Source organism: Sturnira hondurensis, unplaced genomic scaffold (assembly GCF_014824575.4).
Source record: "Sturnira hondurensis isolate 20B ecotype Veracruz unplaced genomic scaffold, ASM1482457v3 Scaffold0015056, whole genome shotgun sequence".
Taxonomy (NCBI): domain Eukaryota; kingdom Metazoa; phylum Chordata; class Mammalia; order Chiroptera; family Phyllostomidae; genus Sturnira; species Sturnira hondurensis.
The window spans coordinates 5,159,790-5,172,370 of record NW_028087687.1 but is presented as its reverse complement, the minus strand read 5'-3'; positions in this window follow the sequence as shown (position 1 = coordinate 5,172,370).

The following is a 12,581-nucleotide window of genomic DNA, read 5'->3' as shown; positions in this document are numbered from 1 at the left end:
AAGTTACTCACATATTTAGTAGGAAATGAAAACTATTTTAAAATTTCTTTTGAAGAGTTTATTTTTAATTTGTATAGAGTTGGTAATTAAACAATGTGATTTTTATTATCGCCACAAGAAAAAATAGGTGTATTTCAATAAATTTAACACATTAGTTCTAATATCAAAAAGTGAATAGTTTAAAAACCCACAGTGGTCTAACCCAACTACAAAGCTCTAACTCTATAATTGGATTAAATATTTATTTCCTACCTGAGCATGCAACAGAATTAGAGATAACAGCCAGAGAGTTATAGGGTGAAAGAGGAAAATGCTAACTCATGAAATTCAAGCACCCAGAGAGTTTCCTTTAAAAAGTGAGAAATATATAATATAAGGCATTGAAAAATGTCTTTTGGAAATAAAACAAAAAAGGCTATTATTGAATAAATGAGAATGATTTTGGTGACGTTATGAAAGCAAATTCAGACCTACATGACTTGAGGAGTAAGTGATAAATCTAGGGGGAAGTTAGCTAAAAGAAGAAGATAATAGGTTGTCTAGGTTTCGGTGTAGGTCCTGATAAAGAATTGCATAGTTAATATTTTAAGCACAAGAGAATAAAACATCTAAAAATATTGAAGAGAAGGATGAAGTTGTAAAGATGTTAATTATTCAAAGAGAAAGTTGGGACAATTGATGACTATAAAATTTCAGAGGAGTTTAAAAAGCATGGAATTCAAAACACAGTGTTGGAGCTAGCCTGGGTGTAGAAAGGACCCTTTCTCTATTGGAGAATAACTATATGGGGAGATGAGAGTGAGAGGGCTGGACATGGTTATGGAAATTTGTGGAAGAAATCTTTGGGAGAAAAAAAGAGATTTCTTTCCAAATCTTCAAAAGAAAAAAAGATGGCCATTGACAAAAAGGGCAGAGAACAAGGAATTGTGAGAAATAAAAGATATAGAAAAGATGTGAAATAGTCATCCTGTACAGTAATTGGAATTAACATTTGTTTGTGAATGAATACAGAACATGGGTTATTACAATAACAAATGAGATATCCTTTTTCTAAAGATTTTATTTATTTATCTTTAGAGGGAAAGGGAAGAAAAGATGAAGAGAAATATCAATATATGGTTGCCTCTCATGAGTCCCCTGCTGGGAACTGGCTCGCAACCCAGGCATGTGCCCTGACTGGGAATCGAACCGTGATCATGTGGTTCGCAGGCCCGCACTCAATCCACTGAGCTACACCAGTCAGGGCACAAATCAGATATCCTATACCCAAAAAAACTTGATTATCTTTTTTACCTTTTTGCAAAATGTATTTATTTCAATAAATACACAAATAAAAAACCTTTATATACTCAAATGTCTAAAAGAAGTTTTTTTCCCCCCAAAATTCTATGTACTAATAGAATTTACTGAGCAGGAGGCTCTTGAGTCAAATATCATATCTGAATTTTGAAAAGGATGATATAACTTTATGACCAGTTATGCTGCTTGTAGCTATGTGGATAAACTAAAGATAATTAGTCTTCAGGCTTCAGGATATAAACTGAGAACCAGCATGGCTCAACTGCCATTGAATTCATTAGTTAAATGCTCTGTTACTCATGTATCACATAAAATTATCCAAAAAAGATCATATATAAGAAGTCCTAGGGACAGAAATAATCTGAGACAATTTGGCCCACTTTCAATATGTTACCTCTAAAAACTAAAAGTCTATGCATGCTAAATTTCTGTATTTGTCAATTTTCACTCTCCAAACAAGAAAAAGAAATGTACCATGAAATAGCTCTTAACAGTGAAGAGAACCGAATTACAGATTCCCCCTAAAGCTGTGTATTAAGGTCAATAGAAATGACAGAAGAACAGTGCTTGAAGCTTGATAAGAGCGGCTGAGGAGGTGTGAGCAGTAGCTAACTCTATTTTCTCTTTCAAATAGGATTTAATTGCTCAGTTCACACTCTTTCAACAGCACATACTAAATCACCAGTTCACATTTACCATTTCTCAAAGAAACTATCAGAAATGAAAATCATGCAGTAAAAATCTTTTTAAATGTATGTATACACAGCTGTAAAAATTGAAAATGGGGGAAGTTTAGAAACAAGTTTATAAAATTTTCAATTTAAAAAATATTCAGTCAAAACAATACAGATTTCTTGAATGGTAGATAGATTTTTAAGTTGGTAGATTATCTACTGGTTTACTATTGCAAAACAGAATAATACTGTTCTATGTTGAAAAAAAAAACCAACCCAATATTTGGTTTTTTATTTGGCTGAGAAATTCTATCAATGCTACATATGTTAGTCTATTCTTATTTCATCAAAATATAGTCATCTGCAGCTGAACTATGGTTAAAATATTATGAATGTTCATCCTATTAGCTTTTTCCCCTAACACAACAGCTTAATCCAAAAAAATAATAAAGATATAGAACTTTATAGAGTGCAAACTGTGAACCTATTTTCATAATAAAAATGATTTTTGGCTCATCACTAATAAATTATGTATAACATAAATATATATTTAAATATAAATATGTATGTATATACACACATATTCTTCAATCTTTCTCATCCTGAGAGTCAAAAGTAACTCCCCCCAAGTAAACCCCTTTTATGATATTTCCAAGCATTGTGTATCTATTTCTTAGATAGTCCCCGTTTAACTGAGCATCTTGAGATCAAGGGTACGGATTGTGTACTAAAAAAGCATAGCCTGATATTAAATAAACCAGGTAAAATCTCTCTTTAAAGAAGACATGTTTCACTTAAACTTGATTTGTTATTTTTGTTTATTTTCATACAACTATTTAAAACTATCTCTGTTTTCTACCAACATATACCTTCTTACTCCAAGCTAAGTCATCTTTATTCAGGAAAACAGAAACAGACTCATGATACTGCTTTCCCTATGTGATGAGGATTCCACACATAATATTAATTATAATTTTAATATAAAGTGTTATGCTAATGATAATCATAGTGATGATAGCAAGCATTTATTGAATACCTACTCTAAGACAAAAACTGTGCTTTACATGCATTGCTTCATTTAATTTCTGTCAATCCTATGAAGTGTTATCTCCATTTTACAAAGAAGGAAATTGAAGTTTAAGGAGGCTTAGTTATTCATCCAGATTCACACATATATTAAGTACAAAACTTTCATTTGAACTTAGATCTGGGTGCTAGCACAATGAATGTGCTTTACAACTCTGATAACAGGATATAAGAGCATTTATCTTTGAATTTATTCTCTACCTGATAATTCTGACCTCAGTAGTCCCAGCAAAAATGTAAGTTGTCAGAGACAACTTCACTTTTTCATTTGCGGATTACAGTGCAAATAGTGATAAGCTCACTGATTCTGTGGGTGAGTGTGTGAGTGTGTATGTGTGCATTACGGGCATGCACATTTTCGAGTAACTTGACTGATATGCTGGTATATTTGCAAAACTTTGTTCGCAGTTTTGCTCAACTGACCAACATTTGCAGCCAAATTCATTAATCATCAAATGTCAATTTATCTGTCAAAGCATGAACACATACAAAAGACATCTCTATCTAAAAGAATGCAAAACACATCAACACGCTTTTGTGATAAGCTTATGAAAGGTGTATATTAAAACATCTGAATGCTTGAAGGTGGTGCTCACCTTCCACCTGTAGAAGCTCCTCTACCTCGGTCTGTACTGGAAAAACAAGGGATCAACCAAAATATATAAGAACATGTTATAACCTTGGGTAAAGGAGAATGAAGTGAGGCAGTTTGAATATGAAAAAGTCTTTGTACATTAAAAGAAACCCATCATCCCCAAGTCCCTGAAACTATAGTAATGTTAGTAATAAGGAAAGAAATTCTTAAAAATTGTGGCTTGTTCATTCATCTAATCTATGTCAGATGATGCATCCTAAAATTTGGGAAATTATTAATACATCAATTCATTGTTAGGCCTTCTAAGAATAAACCATTGAAAAGGAACCTATACTTGGCCACGTTTTAATACAGAGAAGCAAACACATGGACACAGTGACAGTGCCATCGTATAAGAAAATTTGGTCTGTCTTGTATTATTGCAACAGATTCCTTGCTCCTACTTTTAACGTCCCTCCAATAGCCCACAGTTAACTCAACCATTATAGTGCTTCTTTTCCAAATTCATCTTAGCCAATTGTATTCCTCTGTTCACACTCACCAATGGTTGCCCACCATTCTCATTAAAAGTCAAAGAGTTTATAATGTCTAATAGGACTTAAGATTGTTTTACGGCTGACAATTGAATTACTGGGAGACCACCAAGAATACATGAATGGAGCTCAATTTTAAGGACAGTGTAGATTTGTGGAAAGCCTGACACGTTTATCAAACTCATCTACTTGGCAAAACTCTTAGCAGCAAACTGTGGCCACTGTAATAGGCATCAACTAAAATATATGCACAATCCTTTCAGCTTTTCACCTGTTGCTTTTAACAGGAATCCCAAGGACACAAGGTTCAGGATCAGGCAAACATTACAGGGGAGTGTACACACAGCCTTTGGGATTCCCTCCTTTCCTGGATGCACCCTCGATTTCGTCCACTCTAATAGCCTTGAATTCTCTCCTCTGACACCTCAAGTCAATAAACTGTGACTTTCTGCTCCTTTTTCAGTCTGCTTCATATCACACTGACTGGGGAGTGCCTTTGGGAAAACATCATACAATTATGAATGTCACCCACTGGGCCTGACTGTCTCTTTTCAAGGGTTGACTCTCTTTCAGTATCTGCTTACCTTGGCCACCCTTCAATCTCTTTGAACTGTACACAATTCACATTGTGTACAGTTTTTGCAATTGTTATTTGCAGGAGTAATAGTCTAATGAAGGCCAGGTACATTTCCAATTCTAGAATGCTCTTGCTATTTTTTGAAAAAGAAATCACAACCCCCTAGTTGATTTACCATAGATTAAATTATACTAAGTCTTTCAAGTGAGTTAGTAGAAATCTTAGAATATTGGAGGCAGATATTTTATCTACTAATATCTATGGGTAGATGGTTGTCTATATGGTAGCCAATTCCTATAATTTGCAATGCATTAGAACTTATTTTTCTTATTTATTAATAGCCTTGATAATTATTGAGCCTTTAGTCTATGTCATATGCTGTACTTTATATTGGGCATACACTGGTATTCAAGACAATTATGACACAAAACATATTTTATCATCATTTTTTCTCTATGTTTATATTGGGTCATTTATCTATCATTGATTAGATTATAACTTGTCTCTTGAAAGAGATAAAGCATGTAACATATAAGCTACATGTTTTATGCCACTAAGATTTACTTAAAACTATGCTTTCATTATTTAAAATATTTTATTATTTATTTCTTCTCACAAAATATTTTTAAAAGAACTGCATTTGAGAAGTAGAAAAATATGGAGCATACCAAACAATATAAATCATATTAGAGTCAGCTAAGAATTTTAATCTAAGAAGAGACATGTATAGACTTTATAGTCCAGTAATTTTCCAGAATGATCAAAAAATGTGCTAGAAAGTGATTTTTCCAGTTATGTGTCAATAATTTTGCATATGACATTTATTTACTAGAGGTGAGAGAATGTAATAGCATAAAATTCAGATTGGGTTTCAAAATATCTACAAACAAAAACCCCGAGGAACAGAGAGCTCCACCTTCACATACAGGGTCCAGCAGTGTATACAGTATCTGGACATTAGTATTACAAATACACAATGCACAAATGTACCCATAGAATATACATTTTTATAACTGTAAATGTTTAAAAGACTATGTCATACGCAATCCCGAGGCCCTTCTGCTGTACTTTGAGTGTGGGCAAGTTCTGCACTGAAAGATAATTAACTTTTTCCAAAGCATGCCTCAGCAGAACACATTCCTTTCAGAGGTTTTGGCCCACAAAAAGCCTTCCTACGCACAAACAAATGCAGGAATCCCCCGGTGACGGCCAAATGCCTCATTTTTTAAAAATGAAAAACTTGCGTATTAAGGTCTGGATATTTATCCATTCCCCAATTAATTTATTGAACTATATACCACTCTCTTCAATGCATTTTTGGGCTAGCAGTTTCACAGTGGAATTTCCTGAATGGTGTATTTTACTTGCCAAATGAAGCAAAAACAGGAGGTTTGTTTGTCTCCTTGAAAAGGTTATGAAACTCTTTTGTAAGACCCTTGGGGGCTTTCCTAAAACAACCGGGCCAATTCCATGTCGAAACACAATGAACAAATCCTGTAAGGAAACCCGACTTTTTGAAGCAGAAGCTGGACTACCTGCAGCCCTCCTTAACGAGTGGGGCCAAGCCCACCTGGAAACAGAATGAACGCCAGGTATAAAAAGACGGAGACTGTTTGAACCAGCAGCTGTTCTACCTGCAGCAGTTAATCTTCCCGGGCGATGCGTCTGAGACACATTCCGCAAGCTAACTGGACTAAGCGCCTTTTCGCTGACTGCCGGGCCTCTGGGACACCCTCAGAAACGGTTCCCTCCACACGCGTTTGGAATGTGTCCGCTGTACACTTCATATAAAGAAATAGTCACTTTTCTTTCAATTTAGATAAAGACATGACTGTTAATACTCAGCTTCAGTAAAGGAATAGAAACCCATCTATTTAACTTCCAGTTTTACCCACAAGATATTTGATGTGTTTGAAAGTGTGCTAGCAAGAATACTAACTGAAATACAACCTGTATTCAGATAACACAATATGGCAATGTGGTCTATAAGTTAATTTTAAAAATCAAAGATGATGTTTAGAATGAGACATATGGGAATCGCATCAGCTATAGTTCTATGTAGTGTACAGATATTCGCTCGTTTAATCAAGCACTTACATTGGAGGAATCATAAAGACCAGGGACCCAAAACACTGAGAAATAAATGATCCATGATACATAATTTATACTGACAAAGCTGGGGCACAAACACATGTCATATGGGTACAGAGGCCATGTTCTTGGTGACAGTGAAATGCTGTAGGGAGATGAACATTCATTGGCAACGTTCTCTTCAAAGAAATAGAGACTAAAATATGCAGGAATGGTTTGATCTTTAAATAGTGTGAAATGTATAATCCACATCTTCACATATTGACTGTGGTTATTAATTTATTTCCACATTATACTGTTCCAAATATAAAAACTATAATATGTTTAAAATATTCATGATATGGGACAATTCTCTAAACATGCTAAGTGCTCAATAAATTTAAGACAAAGTAAAACACAAAATGGATCATTTGATTGCTACTGCTCTCCATTTTTCAGGCTTCAGCTGTTATGTGCGATCTATATATAATAGGCACAGGTGTTCTAGAGATAGTCTAAACTGTTCAATTTATGAAATATACTTTTAATCAATTCGTATGATCACAAATAGAAAGGTAAGTTTATTCTTACCATCATTGGCCAGCTTACATGATGAAATCCAGATAGGAATTCCTGTATTATGCTTATAATCGTGAGCTTTTGATGAAATATTAACATTGTGGCAGCTAAAAAAAGATGTATGTGGAACCCGAACTGTGAATTGTTTTTTCACAGAAAAAAACAATTTTGACAAAACACTTCAATTTCAGACTGAATTTACCAAAGTTATATTTCTTCACTTTGTATAAAGGAGACAGTCATTTATTTATTTAATCAGGAATATCAATACGAATTGTAAGAATATTCGGGCCACAGGAAAACTGACTGTCTCCTGGCGTTTTCTTCACTAGGTCACTCTTTGCTAGCAGAGCCTTTTCCTGGTTAGAATCTACCTCTTCCCGTACAATCTAAAGATCTCAGATGCTAAGGATGGACGGAGTTAGGCTGGGTCTCAAGCTTCAGCAGCATTGATTTGTACAGCCTAGGACATGGGAGTTACTGCTCTTAAACTCGCATTTGGATGTTGCGTAAAATAATAAAATCTGGCTCATACAATTATAATAAGTGTGTATTAAATGTGACAATTTATAAAATACCTTTATGCTAGGGACATATACAAGGGTGGGCAAGAGTAGGTTTATAGTTGTCCACATGGGCAATAATAGAATAATTGATCAATAATAATATAAGAATAAACTCTGTTTCATGTATTCACAAGTGTAAACCTGCTTTTGCCTACTTCTGAATATCATATTGAAGCCACTAATGTGACCAACCATCCTGATTTGCCCAAGAACACCTTGGTTTTACCAATGAAATGTCTCAGTCCCAAACCAAGACAGTTAGTCAACCCATAACACTGACATAAATACATATATTAAATATATGTATCTTCATACTTTTGCAAACATGCAAAAAATTTTTAAATAGATCGACAACTTAGTAATACACAGTCCATCAATTATGCAAAATTTGACTCTTCTAGAATTTAATGGTCAATAATATCAAAAAGCGGGAGGCAAAAAGCCTTTTAGATAATAAAACAGATGCTGCAAATTTCATGAGTACAGTTCACGTGGTTTACTCATGGAGGAAGTGACCCTCAAATTCACCTATTCCTGCAAACAAATTTATCAAGTCTCGTTACTGGTGTTGTGAACCAATGGAATAGAAGCAAGAGCACAGGGTGAAGGAGAGAGGCTGCTGTCGACCATTATACTCGGGACTGAGTTTCTGGCTCTTCCTAAATGGAAGCAGTCTTCAAACGGTAGTGCAAAATATTCAAGGCTCTCATAACAATGATTACAATGAAAGATACAAAAAATAAGAAGGCTCATTCATGCAATTTAAATTATGAGCTGGTAGCTAAGAAGAATACGGGAACATGAACAAACATGAGCAAATCTAGTCATTTATCGGAACAAGGTGAAAGAGAAGGTGATTAATCTTGACTCAAAGGACAGCGAAGGGAAATGCAGAAAGTTGGTGATATGGAGCATTGTATTGATGTTTTACTTCAGTACTGCTACACAAGAATTTTTACAAAGAATTGTATTCACTCATCTAACAAGTATTTATTGGAGTACAAACTGTATTATAAGAATACAATATTGAAGAAGAGACATAATGCCTCTGTTCGTTCTATCCTAGAAGGACAAAAAAACTAATGAGCAAGATAACATTGAATAGTAAAAAGAAAGAAAGAAAGAAAGAAAGAAAGAAAGAAAGAAAGAAAGAAAGAAAGAAAGAAAGAAAGAAAAAGAAAGAAAGAAAGAAAGTGATCTAATAAGGAATGACTCAGAAGGCATTTAATATAGGATGGTCAGTGTTGGCCTCTCTAGAGACATGTCATTTGAGCTGAGATTTGAATAACGAGAAGCCAACCACTTGCCATGAAGAAAATCTGAGGAGCTTCCCAGCCCTAAGAAAGCAAGGCTAAAGGAGATGCCAGATTTGGTCTGTAGGAGAGGAGAAGAGAGGAGACCGCTGTGGTGGGAGTGTGCTGATGAAGAGGGTTGGTGGCCACCTGAGACTCGTTTGGGACAAGTAGAGATGAGACCATGTAGGCCATGAAGGCCTACAGGCCCATGTAGGCCATGATAAGGTTGTAATAAGAAGTCAGTGGAGAATGTTAAGCAGAAAATCTCAAGTATATGTGTGTTAGTTTCCTAGGGCTGCTGTAACAAATTGCTAAAAACTGAGTAGATTGAAACAACAGAAAATTATTCTCACAGTTGTAGAGGCTAGAAATCTGATTTGAGATGTTAGCAATGCTAAGCTCTCTCCAAAGCCTTTAGGAAAGGTTTTCCCTTGCTTCTTTCAAGCATTTCTGGATGTCCCCAGACATTCCCATGGCATTCTCCCTGTGCATGGGAGTCACGCTCAGTGGGTGACATTCATAATTATATGATATTTTCCCAAAGGCACTCCCCAGTCAGTGTGACATGAAGCAGACTGAAAAAGAAGCAGGAAGTTACAGTTTTATTGATTTGAGGTGTCAGAGGAGAGAATTTAAGGCTATTAGAGTGGATGAAATCGAGGGTGCATCCAGGAAAGGAGGGAATCCTGAAAGCTGTGTGTACACTCCCCTGTAATGTTTGCCTGATCCTGAACCTTGTGTCCTTGGGATTCCTGTTAAAAGCAACAAGTGATGGCCCTTGTCTTCTGAGGGCCATTTGCTTACAAGAACATCAGACATAGTGGATAAGAAACCTACCCTACCCCAGTATGACCTCACCTTAACTTAACTAAACATATCGGCAATGACCTTATTTCCAAATAAGGTTAGATTCTGCGGTTCTAAGGGTTAGAACTTTGACATATCAATTTTGGAAGATGGAACTTGATCTATAACAATGTGGATAAGAGATTACTTTTTACCCTCTATGGGAAAGGAGTTTAAAGGGGAAAGAGTGGAAGTGGGCCAGTGAAGAAGTCATTTCCAAAGTTCAGGTAAAGATAAATTAGTGTCTTGTTCTTACTTCTTAGTAATGAAGATTAAGAGAAGATATTGTGGAGAGGAATGAACAGACTTGCTTATTAATTAAATGTGAAGGATGATCAAAGAGAGACTCAATTATAATTCTGGCATGTTTTAATATTAAAGACTAAAGAGAAAAATGGTGGCATTAACTGAACTGGGAAATATTGGTAAAATAACAAAGAGTGAATCGGAGTGTAGGAGGAAGTGTGTCTGTGTGTCCGTGTGTGTGCCAGAGCAGTTGTCTTAAAGATGCTTCCCAGTATAAAGGTCCTTTCTACATAGATAGGAATACATACTCAGTACTATATGCTAGCTATAAATAAGTCTGTGCAGGCAGCTATTTTTCTCTATTGGTAACTGGGGTAGCAGAAGTTAAATGAAATCTCCTAGAAGCTATTAACCATCATTATTGGGAGGTGGGGGCTTCTTGGGAAAGCCATAAAACATAGTTTAACACTGTTGTAAACACACCAATAAATGTCCTTCCTGGTAGAAGACGAATTATATTAGCTAGGAAAGGGATTCTTATCCACATAATGCTCTTGCTTTTGGTAAATAAACTCAGAATCTATGGACTTCTGGAAAATGTCACAGAAACTGGTCTATAAAACAGACAGGCTGAATAAATTAAATGGTCCAAGAGGTGTCAGGTAATATTTCACCCCTTCACGTAGAGACTCATCTATTCCGGGCTGGAACATGCATGTCTAATGTAACAACGGAAGGATCTGGGGAGAAACCCTTGATTATGCCTGTCTTCTCTCTGTGTGTCTGCGCCTTTTGATAGCTGGCAAATTTGAAATTATTATTAATGTTTCTCACTGGGTAATATTTCTGATTCATGTGACTCTGACTTGCCAAATTTATCATTTATGTTAGGTGAGTAATTATTCTCATTCCAATCTTCTGCCTCGACAAGATGGCTCCCTTAGAGCACGTCTTCACGGAGACTAAGACAATGTGGAATGGAATGATGCTCACAAGCCAGAACTGTCCCGGGGCCCACTCTCTAACCCTCAGGGGTGGCTGTCACTGCTGGGGGCCAGAGAAACAAGGGTTCTAACATAATCACTTTGGATATTTAAGATCGTGGGCCTTGAATGACAGTTTCGACTCTGTTTCTATGCTACTACATACTACCTACTACTGTAGAAAATCCGTAATACATATTGGAAGGAGAGCAAGGAAGAAACAACTAAATCTGTAAAACTGTTGGTGTTTAAGTAAAACAAGTTTTTAGGAAAATTTAAGTGTTTTATAATAAATATTCCTTGAATGACCCAGATGGTTAAGGTTTCACTGTCTGCACATCAAAGATAAATGCTAAGAGAAAGCACTATGTACCAATTATTTGGACATTGTTAACTAAAATACTTGATTAAAAAGTCATGCAATGGAGTGTACAGCATAGGAATATAGTCAATAATATTGTAATAACTTTGTACAGTGACACATAGTTACTGGACTTAATGTGGCAATCAATCATGTGAGAAAGTATGTAAATGTCACATCACTGTGTTGTACACCTGAAACTAATATATTATAATAATATAATATAATATATAATATAATATTATATTATATTATAACTAATATAATATCAGCTATACTCTAAAAAATACTCAGTACAGAAAGTTGGTATTGTCAAGTCACAAGCATTGACATAAACCAGTGTTTTTATGTCCAAAGTCCTTCCTCTTCCTCCTTTCTTTAATTTTTCCCATCTCTCACTTGCCATTTCAACCACGAAGAGCTATTTGGGAAAGATGGCCCCAGCAGAACACCAGAGAATAAAAGAGCCAGCCATCCTCTTTAGAATATGGAAAAAAGAAAAAAATCTTTTTGTTTTACCAACTCAAATATTACTTTAAGCATTTGACGCATGTAATAGTAACAAAATAAATGGCCACTTACGTGTTTTCAAAATCACTCAAACCTCAGCCTCTGCTCTTCTTCTGTGTGAGATTAGGGGTTTATATTTGGTAACCCCTTAGCATCTGCTGAGGGCTGACTTATGCTAATCTTGCATGATTCCTGGCATTTTCCTCCTTTGCCCTGACCTCATCCACAAAGGGTAGAGTCCCATCTCAACGCTGCTGCCATATGCCCAATCGGTCATTGCTTTTGTGGCTTCTTATCGCCTCTGGAAGCCTCTGGGTGCTTGCCTCTGAATTGACAAGTTGACATACCCATTCCAAGACCA